Source organism: Podarcis pityusensis (assembly GCF_964106645.2).
Source record: "Podarcis pityusensis genome assembly, chromosome: 12".
Classification (NCBI taxonomy): domain Eukaryota; kingdom Metazoa; phylum Chordata; class Lepidosauria; order Squamata; family Lacertidae; genus Podarcis; species Podarcis pityusensis.
Window position 1 is genome coordinate 10,238,659 of NC_138037.1, and position 6,000 is coordinate 10,244,658.

Sequence of the window (6,000 nt, forward strand, 5' to 3'; positions counted from 1 at the left end):
AGAAGTGAGACAACAAAGGGAGTGAGCTGGAGACAGGTATGCATTACTGAATGAAAGGTCATATTTAGCCCCAATTATAGTTGTGGTACGGTATGGGGATTTAAGGCTTTGTGTGTGCCAAAGAACACAGAAAAGGTGGGCTTTTGAGGTATTTGTATTTTAACAAATTACAGTTCCCAAGATTTGGGGGGGCGGGGCGGATGTGCATTAAATGTGTGGTGTTTACATAGTGTATACTGGGTTTTTCTTTATTACTTTTTTTTAATCATTTTTATTAAAGATTTTCTTGGTTTACAAAAGTACATGCATTGTCTCTTTTTTCAGGTTGTAAAGTTCTTTCTACAGATCGATTACATTTGTTGTGAGACAGTGTTGAGTACAGTATAAGGTCAGGGAAGAAAGGAAAAAAGAAGGAAAAAAGGGGGGAGAGGAGGGGGGTGAAACTTATTTTCTTTTTTATAGTGTACGTGTGGGATTTTGTGTCAGCGTCAACTGGATAGGTCCTCTTTCTATTTGCTTGTTACATTTCCTTGGTAGTGAGACGCATTAAGGGGGTTTTTTTTTGGCCAATATTCCCTAGAGAAAGTGAGAATTTTTAGAGTTTTTCTCTGCTCAGGACACCCCGAGCACTAGCTGTAGAAACCACCTAAAAATGTTGCTCCCAAAAAACGTTGCCTCTTAAGCCAGGGAAAACTGTCCTTTTTCTCCCACCTTGTCCTGCATTTGCTATCCAGAGATTTGCAGAATCTCAGTGTGGGGGGGAAGAAAAACTCTCAACGGGAGTGCCTTCCTAGACCAATGCCTCTTATTTTGAGCTCAAGAGGTCATGATTTCACAGCAGCAATAACATTATATCTAATTTTACTCACTTCTTAAAGGATGAACCCCCGCTCCCCCAGCCAGTGTGGATGCCTTTCTGCTCTTAAAGCCACAAAATTTAAAGCTTCCCAGTTGCAGGAAGCAGTATGCCACAGGGGCCATTATATTTGGGGTGGGTGGGTGGGATGTGCCCCCTTGATACCGTGAATTCCCGCGGCCCAGCTTGTCTCCCCCACCCTTTCTCATCCTCCATGGAAAGTGAACATCTGGTTTTCAATGAAGACCATCTTCTTTTCAAGCAGCACCCCCCAGTGGTAGTTATTGTAGGGGGAAAGCAAAAGGCACAAGTTTCAACCGACCAGGCAGCGGCCATTTTGTTGGGGGCCCTTGGCAGCCATCTTGCAAAAGGCTGCTGCTGCTGCTGTGGATGGTGTCAACTTTTCCATTCTCACAATAGGCAATAAAGCACTTCCGTGACACTTCAAGAAGAAGCTGTTAAAGTAGCATTACAACAGCCACCAAACAGGCCACTAAACCTTATCTCGGGAGATAAGGCATCAAAGTGATTTGATTCCTAGCTGGGTATGTCATTGCTAAAACTTCACCAGCCAGCAGCAGGACATGAAAACTCAATCGCTGCCCAAGTGAGACTGAGGGCGGAGAACAGGTTGTCAAATTCTCGACGCCCATTTTTGGGCAACTTTTATCTTCCCGCTCCTTGCGATAATTCCCAGGAAGAACGGAAGGGCATAAAGCTTTCTCTTTCCATTGTGAATGTCATTTTACATGCAAGCATTAAGGTTAAATAAAAAAATCTATGGAGGGCCTCCTCCAACAATGCAGGCTTAAAATGGTCAATAGCGAAACGTGCAGAAAAAACAAAATGGCTGCACCATGGTTTTGTCAGGGTGGCCATGTTTAAAGTCATTTATGTTTTCCCAGGAGTCGTGGGAGACAGGAGAAGTACCCGATTCCTGAGAAAATGTAAATGTGTTTAAACATGGCTGTGGGATATTCCCCAGAAGAATGAAGTGTGGGTTGAGAGACTCCCGATTCATTTACCTGGAGGAACATTTTCAGCTAGACTGTTTCCTCAGAGTACTACTACTCAAACCATTTGCCTCACGCAAAGCCAGCAAATGAAAGGAACACAATACTCTTAAAAGAGGCTATTTCTGCTCAAAACATATATACTATGCCTGGATTCTAACAAATTGCATTGCTGTTTTGGTGAGTAAGCACAACAATTTGCAACGGGAAAAACAATGTTCCATGCTGTGATACATCCTTGTCATTTTTCAGTGGTTTAAGTCGGGGGTGGCAAGCCTAATTCAACCCAATGGCCACTTTCCCCCCCTTTTTTCTTTTTAAGAGTATTTATAGCCTGCTCTTCACGGAGTATTTCCAGGCCCGGAGCAGGGAACAAAGTAACAAGAAAAACAATACGCAAAAATGAGACGAACTGGTCCAACCAACACCAAAGTAACAATTCTGTCGTAAGGTAAACAAGCTAAACGACATTGTCAAAAGCATCAGATTTCCAATCTAACCAAATAGCTAGGAAAAAACAAAACCTAGGACATTTAAACAGATTAAACAACCAATGAACTTGGCAACCGTTCCCGCCCTGTTTTTCACTTATGACAGCCCATTCGCTCCCCATTGGCCTCTCACAGGAAGAAAGCCCCATTTTGTGCAAGCCAACCCCACTCTTTTGAGCAACTTAACACCCACTCTCAAGGGCTCTCACATCGAGTTTGCTCCCCATAAGCATCTGCAACAAGAAATGCCCACTGTTTATCCATAGAAGCAACAGAGCAAGAAACAAACAGGGGAAAACTCACAGGCCTCAAGATGGGCAAGGCATGCAGGCAGATTTGCTGGCCTCCCTTGCTTTCTCTTCTCCTTGCTAGCCGGCACAAAACAGCACCCTGGCTCCTCAAGGGCCTTGGGAGAAAGGGCTATGGCAGCACTCCTTAGGCTGAAATTCAGCCAGGAAGCCGCAGCTGGGGCTTATCTCCTGCTTACGAGTCCTGAGGAAACTCACAGGCCTCAAGATGGGCAAGGCATGCAGGCAGGCAAGAGGCCCTATCAGCATTCAATGTCACATTCCAGCCGGGGGAAAAACACTTGGGGGTATAAAACCAGGCAATTTCGGGGGTGCGGCCTGAGGAGAGTTTCAAGGGCCAGGTAGAGGGGCCTGAAGGGCCACACTCAGCCTCCAAGTCTGAGGTTCCCCACCCTTGAGTTCAGCTTTAAGTAAATACACGCAGAACATGGGCTTGGTTATATATTCAACAGCTGGGCCTGGGGCCTAGTTTGTGGCAGGTGGCCACAGACTCTGGATCTGACACAACTCAATTTATCCATTTTTATTTATTCGATTCATATAACGCCCTTTATCAAAAGACCCCAAAGTGGTGTACAACATTAAAGGCACATTACAAAACACTGGTGATCAAAATGTAATAAGGAGCGTACTGACAGACAGCCAATAAAATAGTTATCACAATAACAGTCCTCTCCTGGACCGCACAAATGGTCTTGTGTGAACCAGAGGTAGGAAGTATAAATCATGGCTTCTGGAGATCCGAAAGCAAATTGGATAAACAAAGTGAGTTAGGGCAGAGTGGGTACAAAGCAACGTGGTGTTAGGTAAAAGAGAGTCTGCACTGTTTGCTCAGACTGAGGGGCTAACCTAGAAAGTCTGGTGTTGCTCTATTTGAGGGGTCAGCTGATAGCACACAGACCACCACCACAACCTGGAGAGTGTCCTTGCTCTCTAGAGCAGGGATGAGAAACTTGTGCCCTTTCAGAGGTTGTTAAGACTATAATCCTTATCATCCCTGGCCCCCAGCCCTGCTGGCTGGAGCTCATGGGCACTGGAGTCTAACAGATCCCCTTGTCCTGCTAAAAAGGCTGTGCTGGCAGGCTGGTTGAAAGCATAGAGCGTTTGCGGCACAAGAGGTTAAGCACTTAAAGCTCCCACCCCCAGTACATTACCATCATATTCCTATTTAAAAACACTACCATTTTCCAGACTGTGATTGTTGTGTAGGTGTGTGAAATTGCTCAGGAGTTTGTGCATAGAGAATTGCTTAATATACAAGACGTGAGTGGCTGAGTGGCTTTTGACTGTGCAGGTTTGAGCTGTAAAAGGCTACCCTTGCAGGACCCTAGAACAGCCCATAATATCCCACCCCAGTCTACACACTTAAATAATTTTCAGGGTTGAGAAGACACTCATGACAGACTTGGTTTATTTACAAGCTGCCACTGAAATGACCTCCTATGCTTGGGGAACATAAGAACATAGGAAGCTGCCTTATACTGACCATTTGTCCATCCAGCTTGATAGTGTCCACACTGACTGGCAGCAGCACTCCAAGGTTTCAGGAAGGGGACATTCCACCTGCCCCACACCCTGCCTGGAGATACCAAGTTGGCTTAGTTTTACACATTGTACTTATGTTGTTTTCCTTATTGTTGATAGTTGCTTTGAGACTTTTGTGTGGGAAGTGATGCACAAATAAAATAAGTAAATAAACAATAGCTTTCCAGAACGAATGCTATAATTTGTAATAGAATCTTTGCAGCCATAGTCCTGGAAATTGTACTTTTCAAATGAAAATTATTTGGGTTTCCTATTGCCTCCTCTCAGACTTCCCAGAGCTCCCTGGGAATCATAGGACTATAGATTTGGAAGGAGCCTTGAGGGACCTCAAGGATCATCTAGTCCAGGGTTTCCCAGCTGTTTTAGGACTACAATTCCCATCATCCATGAGAACTGGTCCTGCTAGCTAGGAATGATGGGAGTTGTAGTCCGACAACAGCTGGCGACCCAAGTTTGGGAAACCTTGATCTGGTCCAAACCCCTGCAATGCAGGTGGAGCGACTGCTGAATCATTTTAAGTCTGTGGTGTTGATCTGACCCAATAAGTGACACATTTGCAGTGGGAATCAGGAGACAGAGTATTTCTTTGGTTGACATCATCAAATTCAGCTGGAATTGACTGTTTCTTTATACAGTGGCACCTTGGGTTACAGACACTTCAGGTTATAGACTCCGCTAACCCAGAAATAGTACCTCGGGTTAAGAACTTTGCTTCAGGATGAGAACAGAAATTGTCCGGCAGCAGCGGGAGGCCCCATTAGCTATAGTGGTATCTCGGGTTAAGAACAGTTTCAGGTTAAGAATGGACCTCCAGAATGAATTAAGTTCTTAACCCGAGGTACCACTGTATGAAGAAAGGTGGTTGGGGTCTCTGGGATGGAGAAACAGGCCGTCTTATTCGTCTGGGTGTTAAAGCGCTGCAGGGTTTGCTCTGTTAACAGATTTTACACTGCTAAAGGATTTGCATCTATTGTCTACTTGGGGAGTTGCTGCCCAGCTATTCCAGTCCCCGCCCCGTGTCCGCCCAGCGTTCTGCCTGCCACCAGGTCCCAGAATGTGTCATATCAAGCCCTTCAATGGGACTGCGGGGAACAGCATGTCACCATGCGAACGGACCTTCAGGGTATAAGAACATCACTTATCTGAGACTGGAATGGTGTGGAGAAGGTGCTGGCTGATGGGAGATAGGGGCAGGCGTGTCTGAAAGAAGAGCTTTTCCTCGCTAAGTGTTGTGGCAGCAGCTCCCTCCTTTCGGTAAGTTGTTTTGAGATTTAGCTCTAATGGACACCTGTCAGAACAAGGGTGGCGGTTTTGGGAAATCGAAATATAAGCGCAAGGAATGTGTTTACGTGCATGTCCTGCCAAATCTAAAGGGTTCGTGGTAGTACTGGCTTTACATAAATACATGGGTGCGTCCCTAATCTCGAGGTAGCCGTGAGCCGCCATTGTCCATGCTGGCTAGGACTGATGGGAGCTGGGAGCCCCCACAGCAGCTGAAAGGCCACAGCTTCCCCATCCCTGTTCTAGAGGAAGAGGCAGTGACAATGGCTCTTGCAGGCATTTGCTTAGAGGAAAGATCTTTCTATTCTGTCCTCTTGCTTTGCTCTTACAAGTCTGCCTTCAGTTGCAGGGAGAAGTGAGGCCTCAGTTTTAGACACCATGTACTCTGGAAGCGGGACGCGGGTGGCGCTGTGGGTTAAACCACAGAGCCTAGGACTTGCCGATCAGAAGGTCGGCGGTTCAAATCCCCGCGACGGGGTGAGCTCCCGTTGTTCAGTCCCTGCTCC

General features: G+C 46.0%; 1 long non-coding RNA gene across 1 annotated transcript in view; it reads right to left on the reverse strand.

Moving 5' to 3' along the window:
* Positions 1-5,461, reverse strand: part of LOC308459218 — a 96,318-nt gene extending 90,857 nt beyond the window's left edge. The window contains exon 1 of the long non-coding RNA XR_013977914.1: positions 2,664-5,461. This is a non-coding gene — a long non-coding RNA (uncharacterized lncRNA). The remainder of the gene's footprint in view (positions 1-2,663) is intronic.
* Positions 5,462-6,000: the final 539 nt, after the last annotated feature.